This window comes from Orycteropus afer, unplaced genomic scaffold (genome assembly GCF_000298275.1).
Source record: "Orycteropus afer afer isolate SDZICR_OR568_19922 unplaced genomic scaffold, OryAfe1.0 scaffold00203, whole genome shotgun sequence".
NCBI classification, from domain to species: Eukaryota; Metazoa; Chordata; class Mammalia; order Tubulidentata; family Orycteropodidae; genus Orycteropus; species Orycteropus afer.
Window position 1 is genome coordinate 1,050,652 of NW_006921790.1, and position 26,016 is coordinate 1,076,667.

Here is a 26,016-nt window from a genome sequence, read left to right on the forward strand (position 1 = left end):
AGCTGCCCTTCAGGTTTGGAATTGAACACACTCCTGTGGCTTCCAGCCAAACAAAAGAGAGACATATGAGATGAACATTCACATTAGGTAGATACACTCCTTGGAGAGATCAATTATGAGAGAATAGAAGGGCTATGTGTGCACAGGGAGACAGCTCAGGGGGTAGGAGTGAATGGGAGGGAAGCACACAGGGAAGAGGTAACTATGGGGAGAAAAGTGGGAGGGGAGATGTTGCATTGTGGGAAATTACAGTCAATGTCATGATACAAAGTGTGCATGAGCTGATGTATGGAAAATGAATTTGTTCTGTAAATTTTCACTTAAATCACAATAAAAATCAAAAATAAAACCTAAAAATCAAAGGATAGAACCACATATATAAATCAAAAGGTAACCAAAAAAAGAGAAGGATTACCAATATTATTTTTTGATGAAATAGACATTAAGGCAAGAACCAGCCGAAGAAGCAAGGAACAGCATTATACAATGATTAAAAGATCAATCCAATAAGAAGACATAACCATTATAAATATCTATGCAACTAGCGAAAAACCCACCAAATACATAAATCAAATTTTAAAAGAATTGAAAAGTGAAAGAGACAACTTCATAATACTAGTAAGAGATTTTAATACACCACTTTTAATGGTGAACAGAATAACTAGAAAGCAACTCAACAAAGATACAGAAGATCTAAACAACACAATCAGCCAACTTGACTGCATAGATATATACAGAGCATTCCAAAAAACAACAGCTGAATATAGATTTTTTTCCAGTGAACATGGAACATTCTCCAGAACAGAACAATTTGTTAGACCATAAAGCTAATAAGTAAACAAACTATGGTACTTACATGGAATGGGATATTATACAATGATAAAGAATAATGATGTATTTGCAAAACATGGATGAATATAAAGGGTATTATGCAGAGTTAAATTGTTCTTGTTGTTAGGTGCAGATCAGTCAATTCTGAGTCATAGAGACCCTATGTACAACAGAATGAAACACTGGCTGGTCCTCTGTTAACCTCACAATCCTAGCTATACCTGAGCTCACTGTTGGAGCCACTGTGTTGATCCGTCTTGTTGAAGGCCTTCCTCTTTTTTGCTGACTCTCTACTTTACCAACATGATATCCTTCTCCAGGGAATGGTACCTTCTGACATCATGACCAAATTAGGTGAGATGAGGAGTGGCCATTCTCACTTCCAATGAGCATTCAGGCTGCACTTCTTCCAGGACAGGTTTGTTAGTTCTTTTGGCAGTCCATGGTACTTTCAGTATTCTTCACCAACACCACAACTCAAAAGCATCAACTCTTTTTCAGTCTTCCTTATTCATTGTCCAGCATTCACATGTGTATGAGGTGATCAAAAACACCATGGCTTGGGTTAGTCCCACCTTAGTCTTCAAAGAGGCATCTTTGCTCTTCAGCACTTTAAAGAGGTCTTTTGCAGCAGATTTTTCCAGTGTCATTTCATTGTCTGATTTCTTGACTGCTGCCTCCATTGGGGTTGCTTGTGGAACCAAGTATTACAAATCTTTGACGACTTCCAATCTTTTCTAAATTTATAGTAATTTTGCTTATTAATTGTGAAGGTTTTTGTTTTCTTTATGTTGAGGTGTAATCAATACTGCAGACTGGAGTCTTTGATTTTCATCAGAAAGTGCTTCAAGTTATCTTCACTTTCAGCAAGCAGGGTTGTGTCTTCTCCATATCACAGGTTGTCAATGCATCTGCCTCTAATCCTGACGTCACATTCTTCTTCACATAGTCCAGATTCTCGGGTTATTTGCTCAGCATGCAAATTGAATAAGTTTAGTGAAAGGAAACAACCCTGGCACTTTCCTTTCCTGATTTTAAACCATGCAGTATCTCCTTGCTCCATTTGAATGACAGCTTCCTAGTCTATGTACAGGTTCCTCATGGACACAATTAAGTGTTCTGGAATTCCTATTTTCCTCATGTTATCTATAATTTGTTATTATCCACATAATTGAATGTTTTTTGCATAATCAATAAAACACAAGTAAACATCTTTCAGGTATTCTTTGCTTTCAGCGAAGATCTATCTGACATAAGCAATGAAATCCAATCCCTTGTTCCACATCTTCTTCTGAATCCAGCTTGCATTTCTAGAAGTTAGATAATGTCAATATAATAAATTTATGTATATATATTTATTATATAATGAAACTTAGTCACAAAAGGACAAACACTGCTTGAGACTACTACTGTAAGAAGTCAAGAAAAAATATACATACATAAATAATAATTCTTTGAAGTTTACCATGGGTGGGAGGGAAAAACAGGATGAATCACTAACTAGGGAATAGACACTTACTAACTTTGGTAAAGGGTAAGGTAATATATAATAACTGGGAGGTCATCACAAAATGATCAAGGCAAAGGAAGACACTGCACAACAACTAAAGGCAACAAAGGTAAATACTATTACATATACAATTTTGCAATAAAAATACTAATAAAACCTACAAGTTGGTCCATAGATAGACAGGCAAACTCAACAAGGGTGGGAAGGCAAATGGGACTACATCCATGAATATATATATATACAAGTTTGACAGAGGATATTTCTACGTATTTATTTATATGTGCTGCAAATATATCCATGAATGCAGTAGAACACACAGAGAACAAAGTTATGAAAACTTCTTAGCCATAACAAAACAACTTGAGCATATGAGTGCCTGGGCTTGGGGGCTCAGGACTATAGTCTTGGGGTACATGAAGATCAACTGGCATGACATAGTCCACAAAGATAATGTTCTAGATCCTACTTTGAATAACAACTGGGGTTTTAAAAGCTTATGAGCAATTATCTAAGGTGCAACTACTGGTTTATCCCCACGCAGAGCAAAGAAGAGTAAAGAAATCCAAAGACACAAGGAAATAAATAATTAGTCCCAACGACTAATGGATCATGTGAATCCTATCTTCCGTGACCCTGAGACCAGAAGAATTAGATGGTGACTGGCTACCACAATTGACTGCTCTAAAAGGGATTGCAATAGGAAGTCCTGGATAGAGTGGGAAAAAAAATGTGGAATGAGTTTCATTCAGATTTACTCTCTAATAGAGACTGCTTGAATTCCCAAAACTATGGACCTTAGATATGCTTCAAGGCTGGAATTGAACTCATCCCCATGGCTCAACTTTCATCCAAACAGGTCTACAAGGGGAACAATAACACCAGGGAGGTAAGCACTCATTAGAACAATCCGCAACATGAGATCAAAAGGGTACCATTTGCTAGGGATAAAGCTCAGATGGCAAGAAGTGATAGGAAAGAAGATTGAAGGGAAAGGGTAAAAAAGAAAAAAAAAAGGGAAGAAGTGGGAAGAGTGTTATTACATTGCAGGGATTACTATCAATGCAATAAAACAAAATGTATAAAAATTGTTGAATGTAAAACCAATTTTCTCTGTAAACTTTCACCTAATCACAATTTTAAAGAGAGAGAGAAAGAGAGAAGGAGAGAGGGAGGAGGGTAGAGAGAGAGGTTTGGTCGGTATGCTACATGCTTGCTGCCCTTGTTTTCCAAGAGATCAAGTAAGCTTCTAGCAGGACGTAGACTTGTAATTTTTTCGTTCCGGTTATCATTCAGATTCACTCACATTTTACAAATTCAGGTCCATTCAGGTTTCGCTTCATCGGCTGTGAATGAACTGGAAAGAAAGGTTTGAAGTTCTGCTTTATAGTCAATCCTTGTTACCACTCCAGTCCCAGGTACGCATGGATCTGCCTTCTGTCTCTTGGATTTTTTTTTTTTTTTCTATGTCATGCTTTATAGAGATATGAAAGACAAATAATGAACTTCACATATTTTAACCATAATATTTGATGAGTTTTGACATGTAAAAACCATCGCCACAATAAAATATCAAATAAAATAAACATATTCATTTCCTCCAAAATGTTTTTTGTTAATTTTTCTCCCAGCAACCACAGATGTGGTTATGGTTACTATAGAAAATTTTGCATTTTCTAGAACTTTGTATAAAGGTAATTATATATGTGCAGTAGTTTTCTTCTGGCTTCTTTTTCTCAACATAAGTAAAAGACCATCAGTGGGATTCACTTATGTTGCTATGTGTATGTTTCCATGATTATTTTGTATTTCTGATTATTTTCCCTTTTATGAATACATAACAATTTGTTTATCCATTCATATGTATATGGACATCTACTTTTTTGTATGTTTTGTTTTGTTTTGGTTACTAAAAATGAAGTTGTTTTAAACATTCATGTACAAGTCTTTGTACTGAAATACACTTTCATTTCTGTGGCTAAATATCTGGGAATGAAATGGCTATGTTATATAGCAGGTGTATGTTTAATATTTTACACATGGTCAAACTATTTTCCAAAGTGGTTGAGTCATTTTATACTCCCCATCAATGTATAAGCATGCTACATGCTTCACATTTAGCCACTCTTGTAAGTGCATAATGATATTGATATTTCATTTTAAGTGGTTATTTGCCATTGGTATATGATCACTGGTGGAGTTTCTTTTTGAAATTTTTGCACATCTTTTAAAATTGGGGTATTTGTTTCCTAATGTTGAGTTCTTAGAGTTGTTTATACATTATGACTAAGGTTACTTCACCAAATACATGGTTTGAACATATTTTATTCTAGTCTATGACACATTTTTCATTCTGTTATTAGTGTCTTTTGAAAAGCAGGGGTTTTAAATCTGAGCTCCAATGTAAATTTTTTTCTTTCTTTTATTCGTCAGAAAACTCAATAATTTTATGAAGACAATTCTTCCAAAATTAAAGCATAGATTTACAGCAATCCCAATAAAAAATTCACCTATTTCTTTAGTAAATAAATGTCAAGTTGATTCTACAATTCCTTTACGAATGCAAAAGACTTAAGGTAGCCAAAACAACATTAATAACTAACTAAATAAATAAACTGGGAGAACTAACTTCACCTGAACTCAAGATTTATTGTCAAGTTACAGTAATCAAGTTAGCATAATATTTTCATCAAAAAAAAAAAGACAAAATCATCATTGGTGAGGAATGGAGAGTCCAAAAATAGAACAAATTTATGTATAAATGATTTTTTGACAAAAGTGCCAAAACAATTTTCAGTGCAGAAAGTATAGTGTTTTCAGCAAAAAGTGCTGAAGCTATTGACTATGTTTGTATTTTGATCTAAACTTCACACTATATATAAAAAGTAACTAAATTTTTTTATTTATTCAAGGAAGATGACATCTTACCTATAACCTACACTTTTGTTCCCTCGAGCAATGTAAGCCTTGAATAACTAGGTAAAGCAGATAGAAATAGTGATACTGGAGTTATGAGCATCTAAGGGGAAGTTAAAGTATCAGATTTAGTAAAGGTGGAGAAAAAGAGCAGACTAAACAACTGGGAAAAATAATTGAACCTGCCTAGCTGGCAGAGAGACAGAGCTAAGAGGTGAGGACTCATTAGAAACACAAAAGAGGCCTGCTAAGTGAAGGAGGAAAAAAAAAAAAAACCAAGAAGAGCAACAGAACCCATACAGGATAGATCCCAAGACAGAGAAAGAATTTTGTGAGCCACTTGGGAAAAATGAAGTGTCACCTGCAATGGACAACCAATAAGATAAGTTCTGATTGCTCAATGAAAGCCATGCAGGCAAGAAAGCAATAGGAAGGCATATATAAAATCTTGAAGGAAAAGAACTTCCAACCAAGAATTACATATTCAGCCAAATTGTCCCTCAAATATGAGGGTGAAATAAAAATATTTTCAGACAAACAGAAATTAAGGGAATTTGTGAAAAACAGACCAACCCTACAAGAAATGGTAAAGGGAATCCTTCCAATAGAGAACTCACCACAGAGAACAACAAATTAAAATCAGTACATTTGACAGCACCACTTAGAAACCAAGGAGAAATAGATGCTCAAAATAAGCCCATAAAGTAATGTGTACAGTGAAAATGGGAGTCAATCTGCAGACAACACCAGCAACAAAGAAAATAGAGGGAATAAAAGCTTTAATTACAAAAATTCCAAATGGAGAAGAAGACAGGACAATGTCTTTATAGAACTGACTGTTCAATCTTAAGGAAATAAGAATTTACTTCAGGGTCACCACAAAGAAAAGTAACAATCCCCCTAAGTAAATTCAGAAGGAAGAAAAATGTGTAGGCTTAATAACTACAAAACCAACTATAATGAAGAAAAGAGAAGAAACACTTGATAACAAAATGATCTCAGCACAGAAAAATATTTGGAATAAGGAAATCATCAACAACACAACAAAAAATACAATAGAATGACAGCAGTAAACGCAAACCTATCACTAATTACAATGTGAATGGAATAAATGCACCAGTCAAGAGAAAGAGTGGTAGATTAGATTAGAAAAGAAGACCCACTGATATGCTTCCTACAAGAGACTCACCTTAGATACAAAGATAAAAACATATTAAAAATTAAGGGGTGGAAAAAATATACCAAGCTAATGGCAACCAAAAAAGAGCAAGAGTGGCAATATTAATTTATAAAATAGACTTCAAGGTGAAAAACAGCATAAGGGACAAAGAAGGACATTATATGATGCTAAAAGTATCAATTGAGGAAGAAGATATCACCATAATTAATATCTATGCACCCAGTGAAAGTGCTCCAAAATACATAAAACAAATATTAACTGAATTGAAAGGAAAAATAGGCAACTCTACAATAGTAGTAGGAGACTTTAACACACGACAGAACAACTAGATAAAAAACTCAACAAAGATACAGAATAACTCTCAGCAAAATAAGGATAGAAGGGAAAATTCTCAACAAAATAAAGGGTGTATATGCAAAACCAACAGCCAACATTATTGTTAATGGAGAAAGATTCAAAGCGTTCCCCTTGTGAATGGGAACCAGACAAGGATGTCCTCTATTTATTTAACCCAGTATTGGAAGTCCTAGACAGGACAGTAAGGCAAGAAAGAAAAATAAAAGGCATCCAAATGGGCAAAGAGGAAGTAAAGCTATCTCTATTTGAAGATGACATGATCCTATACATAGAAAACCCAAGAAACTCGTAAAAATTCTACTGGAATTAAGAGATTTAGCATAGTGGTAGGATACAAGATCAGCATTCAAAAATCAGTTGGATTCCTCTACACCAAGAAAGAGGAAGTAAGGAAAACAATACCATTAACAATGACTACCAAAAAAAAAAAAAAAAAGATGCTCTGGTAGCATAGTGCCTAAGGCACTTGACTGCTACCCAGAAAGCTGGTGGTTCAAACCCACCAGCCACTCCTTGGAGGGAAGGTTGGGCAATCTACCTCCATAGTGATACCACCTTGGAAACCCACAGAGGGGTTGCTATGGGTCAGGTACGACTCAATGGCATATAACAACAACAACCAAAATGAAAAAAATGTTTAGTAATAAATCTTACCAGAGACACAAAAGACCTATACAAAGAAAACTATAAAACACTACTAGAAGAAACTACAAGAGATCTACATAAATGGAAGATTGTTTATGGATAAGAAGACTGAATATTATGAAAATATTACCCAAAGAAATCTATACATACAATGCAATCCTGATCCAGATACCATCAATAGATTCTAAGGATATGGGAAAACCAATTATTAATTGTTTTGATTACTTAGTGCTGCTCTGACAGGAATATACCACAAATGGAAAAAGGCTTTAACAAACAGGAGTTTATTCTCTTACAATTTGGAGACTTTAAGTCTGAGTTCAAAGTGCCAGGCTCTAGGGGCTGGGTGAAATCCCCTTACCCTTGGGCTTTAGCTCTGCCTCCTGAAGCTGGAGGCCTTTCTTCACAGCTGCTGGCTGCTGGGGCTGACAAACCCAAGGTCAACAAATGAGTAGGCAGAGTCCCGCTATCACTAAACAACCTAGCAGACCACTAATTCAAGTGCAGAAAAAGTCCCAAGATCAGCAGGGCATGGCAGGCTGTGGAACACTGACTTGGCTCCATGCAGAGTTCAAGCATAGCAAAAATCTAGAGAGCATTCTCTAGACCACATCTCTAAAAACTCAGCTTCTTGTGGTAGATCTCACCATGGAGTTGATTACCAGTCCCATCATGGAGAACTACTGCCACAAGCCACTCAACCAGCCCCAGCCAAGTTAACACACAACCTTAACTAACACATTAATTTCATATGGAATGGAGAGAGACTTTGGATAAGCAAAGCACTGCTGAAGGAAAAAGAAAAAAAAAAAAAAAGTGGGAGGTCTCACATTCCCAGATCTCAAAACCTATCATATAGTCACAGTAGTTAAGACAGCTTGCTATAGGTACAAAGATAGACAGATAGACCAATGGAGCAAAATTGAAAACCTAAAAATAGACCAATCCATCTATGGACAGTTGATCTTTGAGAAAGGACCAAAACACATTAAATGGGGGGAGAGAGAGCCTCTTTAAAAAATGATGCTGGCAAAATTGGATGTCCACTTGCTGAAAAATGAAACAAGACCCTTACCTCATCCCATACTCAAAAATGAACTCAAGTTGGATCAAAGACTTAAATATAATACCCAAAACTATAAAGTTAGTCAAAGGTAAAATAGGAGCAAATCTAGGGTCCTGAATTTATGTTATAAATAGACTGTCAAGCATAATCCACAATGCACAGGCAGTAGAGGAAAAGCTAGATGACTGGAACCTTGTAGGAGCTCTGATAGCATAATGCTTAAGGCACTTGACTGCTAACTAGAAGGCTGGCAGTTCAAATCCACCAGCCTCTCCTCAGAAGGAAGGTTGGGCAATTTACTTCCATAATGATACCGCCTCGGAAGCCTAAGGAGGGGTCACTGTGAGTTGGGTCTGACTCGACAGCACAGAGCAACAACAACATGCACATTGAAAGACTTCTCCAAAGGGTAAAAAAAAGAACATACAGATTGGGAAATATATTTGGCAATGACATATTTGACAAAGGACTTATCTCTAAAATTTATAGAAAACTTCAACTCCTCAATACCAAAAAGACAAACAATCCAATTCAAAAATGGGCAAGGGACATGAACGACACTTCACTAAAGATGATAAACTGGCATGCAACACACACACACACAAGGAAATGCTCATGATAATTAGCCATTAGAGAGATGTAAATCAAAACAACAATGAGGTATAATCTTACCCCAACAATAATAGTAAAGTTCAACAACACAGAAAATAACAAATGTTGGCAAGGTTGTGGAGAGATTGGGACACTCATATACTTCTGGTGGGACTGCAAAATGGTACAACCATTGTGGAAAATGGTATGGTGTTTCCCTAAAAAATTAAAATTATAAATACTATTTGATCCAATAATTCCATTACTAGGAATATATTCTAAAGAGGTGAGAGACAGGACATGAGCAGACATATGCATACCCATGTTCATCTCAACACAATTCACTATAGCAAAGAGATGGAAACAACCTAAATGCCCATCAATAGATGAATAGATAATCAAACTATAGTACATTCACACAATGGAATACTATGCTACATCAAGGAATAATGAAGAATACATGAATCATGTCACAACATGGATGAATTTGGAGGACATTTTGCTGAATGAAATAAGTCAATCACAGAAGCACAAATATCATATGAGCCCATTATTGTAAAAAGTCAAGGAAAAATTTACTTGAGGAAGGAAATTAACTTCGTAGATTACTGGGGTTGGGTGAGAAGGGAGGGAAAATCTTGGACTAGATTGTGATCACCTGTTGAGTGAGGGGAGGGATGGTATAGAAAGAATCTGTGACCAGCATGATGACATTGGGGAAAGGAAGGATACTGAAATGTGCACATAAATAAAGACAAGAGAGGAAAATAATAGTATATGCACAATACTTCATTACCTTTAATACCAAACACCAGAGTACAGATGAATGCAGTGAGAAGATCAGGTGGAGGTCAGAGAACAGGAATATACCCTAGACCAATGATAGATTTAGCTGAAGATAACCTTATATAAGCACTTGTACTACAAAGCTAGCCACACACATTACAGAAGCAACAGAAGACAGAGTTGGAGTAACCTCTCAGAGAAAACAATACATGTTAAGAGAGAAATCACCAGGCCTGCTGACTCAGGACCGTAGTCATGAGGGATACCAAGCTCAATTGGCACAACATAGTACACAAAAATTTTGTTCCACAACCTACTTTGCTGAGTAATGGCTGGGGTCTTAAAAGTTCTTGAGCACCCATCTAAGATACAACTATTTGTCTCCTCTCACTTGAAGCAAAGAAGAGTGAAGAAAATCAAAGCCAGTTGGAAACAATTAGTCCAAGGACATGATGAACCAGAAGAACTAGATAGCACCTAGCTACTAATGTCAATCACTTGGAAAGAGATCAAACATGGAGATCCTGGATAGAGTGAAAGAAAAATGTAGAACGAAGTCCAAAAACACAAAAATGACAAGAATTACTGGTTAAATAGTTTCTGGTGGAACACCCAAGACTATGGCCTTGGGTTACTCTTGGGGCCTAGAATTGGACTCAGTCCTATGAATTGGCTGTCAGCCCAACAGTTGCAAGACCTCTATGCACAACACTTATCCCAAGGCAATGAATGCACCCACCTGCTCTAGGGAGATATACCCTTAGAGCAATCAGCCATGAGGCACGAGAGGCACAGCATTCACATAGAGGGAAAGCTGGACAGACAGGAATGCATAGTTAATAAGGGCACAGGGAGTGGGTAGTCAGGGACAGGAGGAGAGGAGTTTGTTATGGTCGGGGATGTTAACTGGGCCATGAAATCAAATGTACATAAACTGTGGAATGTAAAACAAATTTTTCTCTGTAAATTTGCACCCAAAGCACAATACAATTTTTTTAAATTTTACTCATATAAGTGGGAAACTTAATCATATAAACTGCTAAAAGAAAACATAGGATAGCATCTTTGTGACTTTTGAATAGGCCAAGATTTCTTAGTTATTATCGCCTCTTCTTATGGCCTGCTTTTTTAGGGTCACTTTTTGTGTAAAGTTACGTTAACCTGGTTCGCTAGAAAAAATATCTGCAGTCAAACTTGCAGGGTGATTCTCTATTGTGGAGTGGGTACAATCCCAGGTAGTCTGTAATGACAAGAAACTGGAAATGAGGAATACAAGAAAAGAAAAGAAATACTGACTTCGAAACACCCTTAGAAAGACCAATAAAGTTGGTTGTTCAGTGATAATGGACATCTCTGGAAAATCTGCTTAGAATGACTGTGCATTAGAGCAATTTTTTTTTTTTTTTTTTTTTTAGCAGAAGAAAACATTAAAAATGTACATAGAACTCTTTTCTATCTCCTACATCTCTCATTGGGTGTCACACTTTCTCAGTTCCAAAGGTTTTGCACAGCATCACCCCTCACGTAGTTGTTGGGTAAGGTAGAGATTTAGTTGTTCTGGTAAAATGTGACATGGGCTCTGGGGTTGGTGCTCCACAGCCGAGGTTCAATAGAGGACATATTGAAGTCTAGTCCTCATCCCTAGATAATGCTGAAATGGTCAGTGTAGTTAGGGAATGTAGTGTAGCCAGGGTTCTTCACTGAGAAAATGAATGAACCTCAGGCATGCAAGTGCGACCAAAGGATCCTGGAAAAGTACACAAATTAGGTCCAGTACAAAAGATGGGGTAGGATATAGAAAACAAAATGAAATTGAAAGAATTTGTTGTAAGACCACCTAGGCATATATTAGACCTGTCATTTTTTCTGTAGGTGGATTTTTAATGTCTTTGCTATGTGTGTTTAGGAACACTGGTGGGTCTGTGATTAAAGCATTGTGTTGCTAACCAAAATCTCTGTGGTTCAAATCCACAAGCCACTCCATGACAGAAAGATGGACAGTCTGCTTCTACAAAGATTTCCAGGCCTTGGAAACTCCATGGAGGTAGTTCAACTCTGTCCTATAGGGACACCATGAGTCTGAATTGATTCAATGGCATGTTTTGTTTTGTTTTCTGATGAGTATTTACAGTAGCAAATACTGGGTTTATTCAATAATGTTAAGCAATAGAGCAGGTGTCATTATTTATCTTTTAAAAAAATGAAGCAACATGATTTTTTTTAGGATATCATGACTAGCCCAACTCATCTGGTCTTCAGTCCTGGTATTCAGTGCATCAAATCTATTCTTTGGAGAGTTTCTAAATTCAAGTGGGATGTACTCAAGGTTATGTTTTGGCTCTTGTGGACTTATTTTAATTGTCTTCAGTTTCAACTTGAACTTGCTTATGAGCAATTGATGGTCTGTTCCACAGTCAGCTCTTAGCTTTGTTTTGACTGATGATACTGAGATTCTCCATCACCTCTTTCCACAGATGTACTTGATTTGATTTCTGTGTATTCCATATGGCAAGGTCCATGTGTATAGGCACCGTTTATGTTGTTTAAAAAACAGTATTTGAAATGAATAAGTCATGGATCTTGCAAAATCCTCTTATGAAATCTCCAGCATCATTTTGATCACTGTTGTTGTTGTTGTTATGTGCAACCTTCCTTCTGAGGAGTGGCTGGTGGGTTTGAACCACCAGCCTTCTGGTTAGCAGTCAAGTGCCTTAGGCACTACGCTACCAGAGCTCCCTTTCTATCACTAAGGCCATATTTTCCAATTACTGATGCTTCTTTGTTTCCAACACTTGCTTCCTATCACCAGCAATAATCAATATATCTTGATTCTCTGATTGGTCAACTTCAGATGCACAATTTGGTAAAAAAAAACTTCAATTTCTTCATCTTTTACTTTGGTGGTTGGTGTGTAAATTTGAATAACAGTGTTATTAACTGGTCTTCCTTGTAGGCATATGTAGGCATATTATCCTATTACTGACAGCATTGTTCTTCAGGATAGATCTTGAAATGTTCTTTTGACCATGAATGTGATGCCATTCCTCTTCAATTTGTCATTCCCAGCATAGGAGATCATTCAATTTTGTCATTAAAAATGGCTAATACCAGTTCATTTCAGATCACTAATACATATTGATCTTTATGTGTTGCATTTCATTTATGACAACTTTCAATTTTCCTAGGTTCATACTTTGTACTTTCTATGTTCTGATTATTAATGGATGCTTACAGCAGTTTCTTCCTATTTTGAGTCATGCCCAAGCAGCCAGTGAAGGTCCAGAAAATTTTACTCCGTCCATGTCATTTGACTCTACTTTGAGGAGCCAGCTTTTCCCCAGTCTTATTTTGAGTGCCTTCCAACCTGAGGGACTCATCTTCTTGCACTTTTTCATACAATGTTTCAATGTGTTTCACTGCTATTCATAAGATTTTCAGTGACCAATTTTTTTTCAAAAGTGGATGGCCCCTTCCTTCTTGGCTGTCTGTCTTAGTCTGGAAGCACTAATGAAACTTCTTCATCATGCATGACCTTTGTCGTATTTGAAATATCAGTGGCATAGCCTCCAGATTTACAGTAACATGTAAGCTATTACAGTATGACAAAATGACAGATGAGTAGTGGACAAGGCCAAGGGCTGCCTATGGAACAGACCATCAATTGCTCATATCCAAGTTCAAGGTGAAGATGAAGAAATTTAAAACAAGTCCAAAGAGCCAAAATATGACCTTGATTATTTCCAAACTGAATTTAGAAAACATCAGAAAAATAGATTTGCTGCATTGTACACCAATGACCAACGACCAGACAAGTTGTGGGATGCAATCAAAAAATCATACATGAAGAAAGAAAAAAAAGTCATTAAAAAGACAGGAAAGGAAGAAAAGACCAAAATGAATGGCAGAAGAGACACTGAAACTTGTTCCTGATTGGAGAGTAGCTAAAGTGAAAGGAAGAGATACTGAAATAAAGAGCTTTATCTGAAGATTTAAAAGGGCAACTTGAGAAGAAAAAGTAAAGTGTTGTAATGAAATATGCAAAGACCTGGGATTAGAAAACCAAAATGGAAGAAAATGCTTGGCATTTCTCAAGCTGAAAGGACTGAAGAAAAAAATAATTCAAGCCTCGAACTGTAATATTGAAGGATGCTATGGGCAAAAGATTGAAAGATGCAGGAATTATCAAAAGAAGATAGATGGAATACAAAGAATCACTGTACCAAAAATAATTAGTTGATGTTCACCTATTTCAAGAGGTAGCATATCATCAAGAACCAATGGTATTAAAGGAAGAAGTCTAAGCTGCGCTGAAGAAATTGATGGAAAACAAGGCTCCGGAAATTGATGAAATAACCATTGAGATATTTTAACAAACAGATGCAGCTCTAGAGGTGCCTACTTGTCTGTTCCAGGAAATTTGGAAGTCATCTGGCCAATTGAATGAAAAATATCCTTATTTGTACCCATTCCAAAGAAAGGTGATCCAACAGAATGCAGATATTATCAAACAATATCGTTAAGAATGCAGCATCAGGATTTGGGGAAGACTCATTAACCAGCCTTGCTTCCTGAAGGTGAAGATGACTTGAAGCACTTACTGGAGGAGATCAAAGTCTACAGTCTGCAGTATGGATTACAGTATGGATTCAGTATGGATACAGCTCAACATAAAGAAAACAAAAATCCTCACAACTGGACCACTAAGCAACATCATGATATATGGAGAACAGATTGAAGTTATCAGAGATTTCATTTTACTTGGATCAGCAATTAACATTTATGGCAGTTGCAGTCAAGAAATCACACATCATATTGCACTTGGCTAAATGGTACAAAAGACCACTTTAAAATACTGAAGAGCAAAGATGTCCCTTTGAAGATGAAGGTGCACCTAAGCAAAGCCATGTTATTTTCAGTCACATCATATCATATGAAAGCTAGACAATGAGTAAGGAGGATTCAAGAATAGTTAATGACTTTGAATTGTGGTGATGGCGAGGAATATTGAAAATACTATGAACTGCCAGAACAAACAAATCCATCCTGGAAGAAATGCAGCCAGGATGCTCCTTGGAAGCAAGATGACCAAACTTCTTCTCACCTACTTTGGCCATGTACTCAGAAGGGACCAATCCCTGGAAAAAGATGTCATTCTTGGCAAAGTGTAGGGTCATAAGAAAGAGTGAAGAACCTCAATGAGATGGATGATGCAGCGGCTAGAGTGATGGCCTCAAGCATAGCAAGGATTGTGAGGATGGCGGAGGACAGGGCAGTGTTTCGTTCTGTTGTACATAGGAATGCTGATCGTAATCAACTTGGTGGCACCTAATAACAACAGCAACAAAGACTAGCTCAGGCTTGATTCTTTTCATACCATGTCAGTGCTGAGGAGTACCATCCTGTGGTGCAGAAGCTTTGCAGATTGTATCAATTTATATATGCTACATCACTGGATGGCACAAAAAGTTTGCACTCATCTAACCTACAGGTTATCACTTCAAACACATCTAGCAGCACAGCTAGTTATCTATTTTTAAAAATATTATTGTTGTTGTTGTTGTTGTTATTTGCCGTCGAATCACCCCCAACTCGTAGCGACCCCTCTAGCCAAGAAAAATCTATAGGATAGTTTTGCTTTCGCATATGAGGTCACTATGAGCCAAAATTAATTTCATTACAATGGCAAAATTCTCCATTAGAGAGGAATGGTATAAATTTTGGAAAATTATGATATTACTTATGGGGAGCTGATGTGTTTCAAACTTTTTTCTGTATTATTGTAAAAAAATAGTTTTAGGTATTTGCATTTATCTATTCTTCATAAGCACCATTCACATTAGTTTTTCTTCATACAAATGGTATGCTAAAACAGTCAAGCAAACAAGTTAGACTGTATTGTACTGAGCTCAATTTCTTTCTGACTGTTTATTGAGTTATTTCACGTAAACTTTACTATATTTAAGGCACTTGACTGCTAACCAGAAGGCTGGTGGTTCAAACCCACCAGCCACTCCTCAGAAGGAAGATGGGGCAAACTACTTCCATAGTGATACTGCCCGGGAACCCAAGGAGGGGTCGCTATGAGTTGGGTCTGACTCGACGGCACATAACAACATCAACAACAATCATTCATGCTCATTCTACAAGAAAATGAACAAAATTCCTTATTTCTAATAAAATGATATAGATAGATTTAGATCAAATCTAGTTTTAGAAGTTATTCCACTTATTATCCACTTTATAATACTCTTTCATCTTGTCTCAGCCTTTAATCCTTCTTTTGTCTTCACTCTTATGTCAACATTTTTATCAAAGAGTTTTCTATCTTTGGAGATGGTGGTAAGGACCATGTCAGCCAATGTCCCACCTGCTCCATCTTAGGGCTAATAAATGGCTATAACTAACCTAAAAATATAAAAACACTTCAAAAATTAAATGCATTCAATTTGATAGATGGAAGGACATTTAAGATAACTTATTCCAATCTTTTATTTTGAAGATAAGGAATTTTATTCTTATGATAAATGGTTAATTCAAACTACACAGTTCTTTAGAGTGAGAGCTGGTAATATGATTATGTATCCTAAATAAAGGAATTTCTGCATGATTCAAACAGTTAATAGCCCGATTGCTAACTGAAAGTTTGCTGGGTTGAATTCACCCAGAGGTGCTTTGAAAGAAAGGTCTGAAAATCTACTTTTGAAAAAGCACTCATTGAAAAACCCTAGGGAACACTATTCTATTCTTAACACATATAAGATCACCATGGGTTGGAATAAACTCCATAGTAACTGGTTTTTTTTTTTTTTTTTTTTTTTTTAATCCTTACTAGTGGGCCATGGCTGTCTCATTTGTGAGTTTTTTGATGTTCAATCAGAGCAGTGTGCATACTTCGAGGAATGATTCTTTACTCTTTGGGAAGATAATCTCATGGAATGAAACACAGTTTTGGGAGAGATGCCCATGTGAGGAAGAAAGAAAAAAAAATCACTTGATTATCTAAATCAACTCAATTAACATCAGCAAAAGTGGATAGAAGATTGATGCTGAGGTTAAAACATGTCCATTGCCAAAGCTCATCAAATAACAATTTCCACAAACTCTGATTTAAGTACGTAAAACTATAACTGCCAAAAGCAAAAGTAGTGGAATTCCAAAGTTATCTCCCTCAGTGGAATGAGAAGGAAGTTATTACATATATATATTCTCAATATATGTTTTGCATCAAGGAGCTCTGCTGGTGTATTACCTAAGGCATGTGACTGTTAACCAGAGGGTTGGTGGTTCAAATCCACCAGCCACTCTGCAGAAGGAAGACTGGGCAATCTACTTCCAGAAAGATTTACCATGTTGGAAACCCAAAGAGAGTTGCTATGAATCAGAATCTACTCGATGGCAGTGAGTTTGGTTTTATTGGTTGTATTTTGTATCAAACATAAAATTATGTTGAGAAGAGGCACACAAAGTTACCTATAATAATTTGTTGTGGGTGAAATTACTATCGTCTCAAGATATTAGTGTTTTCATGTACAAAATGAGGATGATATGAATTCTAGTGGAAGCCAATTCTGAGAAGTGTAAATATTAGTACCTGTTCCAGGTTGTTGGACTTTAAAATGCTTTTACTTAATATGTATAAGGAAGGAAACTAAGCAAATCCAAACAAAACCTATTGTTTTTGAGTTGATTCCAACTCACAAAGACCCTATATTACAGTATAGAACTGCCCCATAGGGTCTCCAAAGTTTAATCTTTATGCAAGCAGACTGTCACATATTTCTCTTGTGGAGTGGCTGGTGGGTTCAAACCACAGATCTTTCAGTTAGCAGTTGAGTGCTTAACCATTGCACCACCAACACTCCTTTAGAAAGGAAACTTTGTTGTTGTTGTTTGCCGTGGAGTCGGCCCCGACTCATAGAGACCCCTCCTTGGGTTTCCAAGGCAGTATCACTACGGTAGTAGGATTGCCCAACCTTCCTTCCGAGGAGTGGCCGGTGGGTTTGAACCGCCAGCCGTCTGGTTAGCAGGCAAGTGTCTTAGCCACTATGCTACCAGAGTTCCCAGAAAGGAAACTAGAGGATATTTAATGCAGATTTTTATTAAGTTTTCTGTTTTTACTCTAACGTATTAACGACAAAATGATATTGATCCATGTAATATATATACTAACTTGGAAAGTCTTATAAGGAAAGAGTTGTTTTTTGTGCAATCACTGTGACACAAATTCTACAGGGCATAGAGCTGTTTCATACTGCTGATAGGCACTAGTGAAATGTACGCATTCTATTCATAAACAGTTACATTTTGGAGCAATGTCTTTTGAAGTAATTTAATTGCATTAACTGATTATTTTTATTGTAGGAAATATATATGTAAGAAAACATTTTAACGTTTTACTCATGTAATTCAAAAATAATTACATTCATCATGTTGTTCATCTATCACCTCTATTAGTTTCCAATTTTTTTTTTTTTTTTTTCTATCACTATTAACAGAAGTGGGAGCTCTGGGGGTGTAGTGCCCAAGGCATTTGACTGTTAACCAGAAGGAAGACTGAGCAATGTACTTCCGTAGAGATACCTCCTTGGAAACCCAAGGAAGTATCACTATGAATTGGAACGGACTTGACGGCAGTGAGTTTTTTTTTTTTTTTTTTCCTGTTCCTCTTGCCCCAGTAACAACTAATAAATTTAAGTCTATATATTTTTGCTTATTCTAGATAATTCATGTAAGTAAGGTCATACAATACCCTTCTTTTGTCACAGGCTGATTTTTTTTCAGTATGATGCTTTCAATAAAATGGTCATATATGTTTAGTGTGTACAAGTAATCTATTGTACACATGTATTACGTTTTGTTCATTCATCTTTTGATGGGCATTTAGGCTGTCCTTTGTCTGAGTAATGTGCTTTATGACTGAGTAATATTCCAATGTATGCATACACCACATTTTGTTTATCCATTTATCTGTTGATGAATATATAAGTTCTTTCAACTTTTGGCCATAGTGAATAGTACTGCAATTAACATTTACATTATAGTCACAGATGACACTATTTTATATGCTATCTTACTAGGAATTGTGTAGTATAGTCTGCAGTTCCTGATGTTTCACAGAAGAGATCTACTACAGGCACAGATCAAAGATTCATCTACCAGAACTCTTTAATTTTTTTCTATTTTGGAACAATTTGCAACCATAAGATAGAGTCATACTTAAAAAAAAAAAAAGAAACAAGATGGTGGAATAGGCAGACAAACTACACAGACCCTATTTAACAAAGAAAAGAGAAACCAAATAACACAGATACAGAATATATTCTTGGCACCCTGAGGTTTGAAAGGAAGGATACAAAAGTGGATTAAATTCCAACAAGTAGAAGAACCTGCATGAAAACAGGGAAAAAAGAGACATACAGAGCTGTGGACTGTCAGTGATCCTGACAGCACAGACAGCTTGGATATTGCTAAATGGCGGTAGGACCTAAGAATTAACTTAAAAATCAGTCCTGTTAGCCAGGGGCTGCACAGAGGACTGCCGTGGTGGCTGATGAATAAAAGGGGAAACAGCAAAGAAGGAAACAAACTGAGCTGTGGACTTTTGGCTGTCCTGTGGGTCAGCCATTTTGAATGTTTACAAGCAGTTTGACCATTTTGAATATTTAAAGTGACAACGTTTTCTCAGATTCCAGGCACCTAAGAATAGGCCTCAATTGTTGGAGACAGTAAGGACATACTGGACACTGAAAACTGGAAAGGTGAGATACTCCCCTTGTTACTCTTATACCCCCTGCACTCTTGGTGAATGGAGACACGGACATCCCTCACTCCCACACACCTCCTGGACTGGCAGGAATTCCATCCCAATCTGTGTGCTCTGACAGAGCCTGGGTGCCCTGTCTTGCCCCACCTAGATTTTTTTTTTTTTTAAGTTTGTTTTCATCTCTTTTATAATTATATTATTCTCATCCATTTTATTATTATTCTTTCTTCTTCCCTTCCTGGTTCTAGGTTTTGGAATTTTCTCTTTGCCTTTTCCAGGTTCCCATTTTTTTCTTTCTTGTCATTCTTCCCATTCCTTGTTTATCTTTTTGCTTTTTTACAAGTTTTTTTCTTCATTATTCTCCTACTCTACTTATGTTCACTTATTCCCCCCTCCCAAGAGATTGTGGGTGCCCCCCCTTTTCTATTCATATTTCTTTTGGCTTTTTAAAGTATTTTGTTAAATATTTTTGCTCATGTATTACCTTTCTTCCCCCCCCCCCCACTTTTTCTCCTTTTGGTGATTGTTCCTGTGTGTTTATGCGGTGTTTTATTTTATTTTTTTTTTCCCTCTCTTGCTATTGCTTTTTTTTGTTTGTTTTTAATTGCTGCTTCTGTCTAACTCAGTGGGATATAGCAACCAGGCCCATATGACCCAGCCACATCTGCACCTCCCTCAGCTCCACTTACTGAGTGAAGGCCTCCATGTTCTTCTGTACCAACTGACCAATGATACATAACCACCAATATCAGCCTGACTCACCCTGAACTCCTCTTCACAAACAGTTAACAGAGATCTGTGCAGCCACTTTCATTATCACACCCATTAAGAGACAGTCAGTGAGTGTATAAGTGCTGCTAACTAGCACATAGAGGAGCACAGTACCCTGCTTACTCAGATACATCCAAAAAAACAAAGAAAACAAAAATCTTGGGTAAGACTTGAGACTTCCGGTAAGATGGAGGAACAGGCAGAGAAATAACACAGACCCTTTTCAAAAAGAAAAGAAAAACCAATTGACAGAGATACAGAAAATAATCTTGGAACCCTGAGCTTTGAAAGGAACTATACAGAAATGGGTTAGGCACCAACTAGTGGAAAAACCTGAACAAAAACAGTGAGTACAGGGAAGGTTGGAGCTGTGGACTATCAGATACTCTGACAAGACCAACAGCCTGAATATTTCCAAGTGGTGTTGGGACTTGAGAATTGAACTAAATATCAGTCACAGTCACCAAGGGCTACAGGGACTACTGCTCTGGTGGCCAATTACTAGGAAGTGAAACAGTATGGAAAGAGACAACTTGAGCTGTGAACTTTCTGCTGTCCGGAGGGAGAAGTCATTTTGATAGTTTACATGTGGCAGCCATTTTGGATATTTAAAGTGACCAAGAGTGCAGCCATTTTGAATGTTTACAAGTGGCAACCATTTTGGATATTAAAGTGATAACATTCTCATTTGAATTCCAGGGACCTAAGAACAGGCTCTGTCTGCCAGCGTTGGCAAGGACATTTGAGAGGCTGACAACAGGAAAGGAGACAGGTGATGAGTGTATAAGTGCTTTCAACTAGTGACTAGAGGAGCACAGCATAGTACCTTGCCTGTACAGATAACATACAAACAAAACAAAGAAAACAAAAACTGTGGGCAATTTTCACTTACATATTCATATATACATATGTTCATATATACATATGTTCATAGCATACATATGTAATATGTTATATGTCCACTCCAACATATAATCACCAATTAAATATAAAGACAAAAACATCACAATGCCTTGGAGACAACAGAACATCACGGTCCACACAAAGAAGCAAGATAAAGCAGAAGAAATAAGGGAACAGGACACAGACCCAAAACACATCCCTGAGGAAGAGGCAGAATTGAAACTCACTAATAAGGAATTCAAAAGAATTACATTTAGGTATCTTCAAAGGATTGAGAGATAGACCAAGGAAAACAGACAAAACCCTTGAAGAATTTTGGAAGAAAATACAAGAACAAAATGACAAAAATAACTGAAAAATTATAAATGATTCTAAATCTACAGATAGAAATCCAGATTAATACTAACTTGTCAGAAATAGATAACACACTGGAAATGCAAAAGAGTAGAGTTGATGCAATGGAAGACAGAATTAATGACATTGAAGACAAATATCTGAATACTTCTTTGGAAAGGGATCAATCAGAAAAAAAGATCAAAACAAAATGAAGAAAGCCTAAGGTTCATGTGGGATACCATCAAAAGGAATAACCTATGTGTCATTGGAATTCCAGAATAGGAAGAGAAAAATAAAACCACTGAGAAAATTGTCCAAGATTTGTTGGAGGAGAACTTCCCTGATTTGATGAAAGATGAGAATATATCCATTCAGGATGTCCAATGAACCCCAAACAAGATAGACTCCAAAAGAAAATCTCCAAGGCATATCATCATCAAACTCACCAAAACCAAAGACAAAGAAAGAATCATGAGAGCAGCATAGGAAAAATGAAAAGTTACCTACAGGAGGCAACCAATAAGACTAAACTTGGATTTCTTGACAGAAACCATGCAGGTGAGAAGACAGTGGGATGATATATATAAAACCCTGGAAGAGAAAAATTTCCAACCAAGAATTATGTACCCAGCAAAATTGTCCCTCAAATACGATGGTGCAATTAGGACATTTCCAGATAAGCAGACATTAAGGGAATTTGTTAAAACCAGACCAACCTTACAAGAGATGCTAAAGGAAGTCCTTTGGACAGAGAAGCAACAACAGCCAACAACAGCTGGCCATTAACACACATGAAATTACCCAGAAACCAACCCAGCTATGGAAGTATCCAAAGTAAATAAGCCTATAAGATTGTAAACAGGGAACGAGAGACACCAACTGACAAATGAAGACAACCACATACCAAAAAGAGGGGAAAATATCTGTGTCATTCCAGACTTCTAGATGGTAGGGAAGTCAAGACAACTACAAGATAGAGCAGACTGTTCTAAACTTATGAAGAAAACTATAAATCACAGGGTAACCTAAAAAAAAAAAAAAAAAGATAAACCTTTACATCAAAATAAAGAAGAGGACCAGCATAAATATTCAGCAAATACTAAAACAATAGCATTGAAGGAAGTGATAACATGATTAATAAACAAAACAAGGTCAGCATAGAAAATTATATGGAACAAAGAAATCAACACAATGAAAAAACACATGGCAAAAATTACAGCAGCAAATTCATATTTGCTGATAATTACATATCTGGCAAGGGACTTATCTCTAAGATTGATGGAAAACTTCAATGCCTCTACACCAAAAGAATTAAAAATCCAATTGAAAAATGGGCAGAAGACATGAATAGGCACTTCACCAAGGAGGATATTCAGGTTTTCAGCTAATACATGAAAAGATGCTCAGAATCATTGGCCATCAGAGAGATGTAAATCAAAACAACAATGAGATATATCGTCTCACCCCCACACCGATGGCAAGGTTCAATGAGACAGAAAATAACAAATGCTGGTAGGGATATGGAGAGATTGGGACTCTCATACACTGCTTGTGTGACTGTGAAGTGACACAACCACTGTGGAAAGCAATATGGCAATTCCTTAGAAAGTTAGGATTGGAGATACCATTTGACCCAGCAATCTCATTACTAGGTATATATCCTAGAGAGGTGAGAGCCAGCATAGGAACAGCTACATGTATGCTCATGTTCATCACAGAACTATTTACAATAGCAAAAAGATAGAAACAATCTACATGCCCATCAGCAGAAGAGTGGATGACCAAACTATGGTACATACATATACTGGAATGCTATGCAGCACTGAAGAATAATGTAGAGTCTGCAAAACACCACATAATATGAATGAACTTGGAGGACATTATGCTGAGTGTAATAAGTCAATCACAGAAGGACAGATATAGTATTAGTTTGTTGTTGTGGAGGGTCAAGGAAAAGTTAATATATGGAGGGAAACTTTGTTGGTTGCCAGGGGTGGGAGGGGATGGGAGGAAACAATGAAAAAAATAATACGTTGAAAAATCTTGGGTGAATCACTTCAGCATACAATCACCAATTAGATATAAATAAAACATCACCCTGACGAAGAAGCAGCATTGGAACTCCCTGATAAGGAATTCAAAAGAATTATATTTAGATATATTCAAAGGATTGACAGACGCACCAAGGAAAACACAGATTGATGGAAAACTCCAATGCCTTAACACCAAAGAATTTTGGAAAAAAATACAAGGACAGAATGACAAAAATAAGTGAAACATTAGAAATGATAAAAAACTACAGATGGAAATCCAGAAGATTAATACTAAATTTTCAGATAGATAACACATTGAGAGGGCAAAGGAGTAGGATCAAATCAATGGAAGACAGAATTAATGAGATTGAAGACAAATACCTCAACACTTCTTTGAAAAGGAATCAAACAGAAAATAGATCAAAAAAAAAAAAAAAAAAAAATGAAGAAAACCTAAGATTCATGTGGGATATCATCAAAATAAATAACCTATGTGTAATTGGAATTCCAGAACAGGAAGAGAAAAATAAAACCACTGAGAAAATTGTCCAAGAATTTTTGGAAGAGAATGTCCCTGATATGATGAAAGATGAAAATATATCCATTCAGGAAGTCCAGCAAACCCCAAACAGGATTGCCCCCTGCAAAAATCACCAACACATACCATAATCAAACTACAAAACCAAAGACAAAGACAGAATCCTGGAAGCAGCATGGGGAAAAACAAAAAGTTACATACAAAGGGCAACCAATAAGACTAAGTTCTGATTTCTCAGCAGAAAACATGCAGGCAACAAGGCAATGGGAGGGTATATATAAAACCCTGAAAGAGAAAAACTTCCAACCAAGAATTATATACCCAGAAAAATTTCTCCTCAAATATGATGATGAAATTAGGAGATTTCCAGATAAGCAGAAATTAAGGGAATTTGTTTAAACTAGACCAACTTAAAAAGAAATGCTAATGGTATTACTTTGGACAGAGAACCAGTAATAGCAAACAACAATCGAACATTACCAACACAGTTATGGAAGTATCCAAAATAAAATAAGCTGACAAGATTGTAAACAAAGAAACAGAGACAACAATTGGCAAATGAGGACAACTACAAACCAAAAAGAGGGAATAAATAGTGTAGTTACAGAACTTCTAAATGGTGAGAAAGTCAAGAGAGTTTCAAGATATAATGGGCTGTTCTAAATTGGGGGAGAAAATTATAAATCACAGAGTAATCTAAAGAAAAATGATAAACCATCACATCACAGTAAAAAAGACAACAAACACAAATACTTATCAAATACTAAAACAACAGCAATGAAGGAAATGATAAGATTCATAAACATAAGGAGCTCAGCACAGAAAATTATTGAACAAAGAAACCAGAAACACAATGAAAAAACACATAACAAATCGGTACAGCAATGAATTGGTACAGCAACCAATTCACACTTGTAAATAATTACACTGAATGTACATGGATTTAATGTAGCACTCAAGAGTAGGAGAGTAGCAGAATGGATAAGAAAACATAACTCATCAATATGCTGTCTACAAGAGATACACCTTAGAGACAAAGACAAAAATAGATGAAATATCAAAGTTTGGAAAAAGATATATTAAGCAAATGGCAACCAAAAAAGAACAGGAGTGGCAATATTAATTTCTGATCAAATTGACTTTAAGAATAAGACCACCATAAGAGACAAGGAAGGACATATATAATGATTAAAGGATCAATCAAACAAGAAGATATAACCATAATAAATATCTAAGCATCCAATGAAAAAGCCCCAAAATACATAAATCAGACTTTAACAGAATTGAAAATGCAAATAGGTGACTCCACAGTTATAGTAGGAGATTTTAATACACCACTTTCAGCAAAAGATAGAGCAAATGGAAAGAAACTCAACAAAGATGCACAAGAGCTAAACAATACAATCCACCAACTTGAACCTTATCAGGCAAGAGCACTTCACCCAACAACAGCACAATATATATTCTTTTCCAGTTCACATGGAAGATTCTCCATGATAGACCATATATTAGGCCATAAAGTAAGTGTTAATAAATTTTAAAACATTGAAATACTGCAAAGCATCTTCTCAGATCACGACAGTATCAAATTAGAAATAGGAAAATCAGTGGAAAAAGAGAAAACACATAGAAACTGACCAACATCCTCATTTAAGTATGTGTTGTTGTTGTTGTTGTTGTTGTTATGTGCCGTCGAGTCGGCCCTGACTCATAGCGACCCCTCCTTGGGTTTCTGAGGCAGTATCACTACAGAAGTAGGATTGTCCAAACTTCCTCCCGAGGAGTGGCTGATG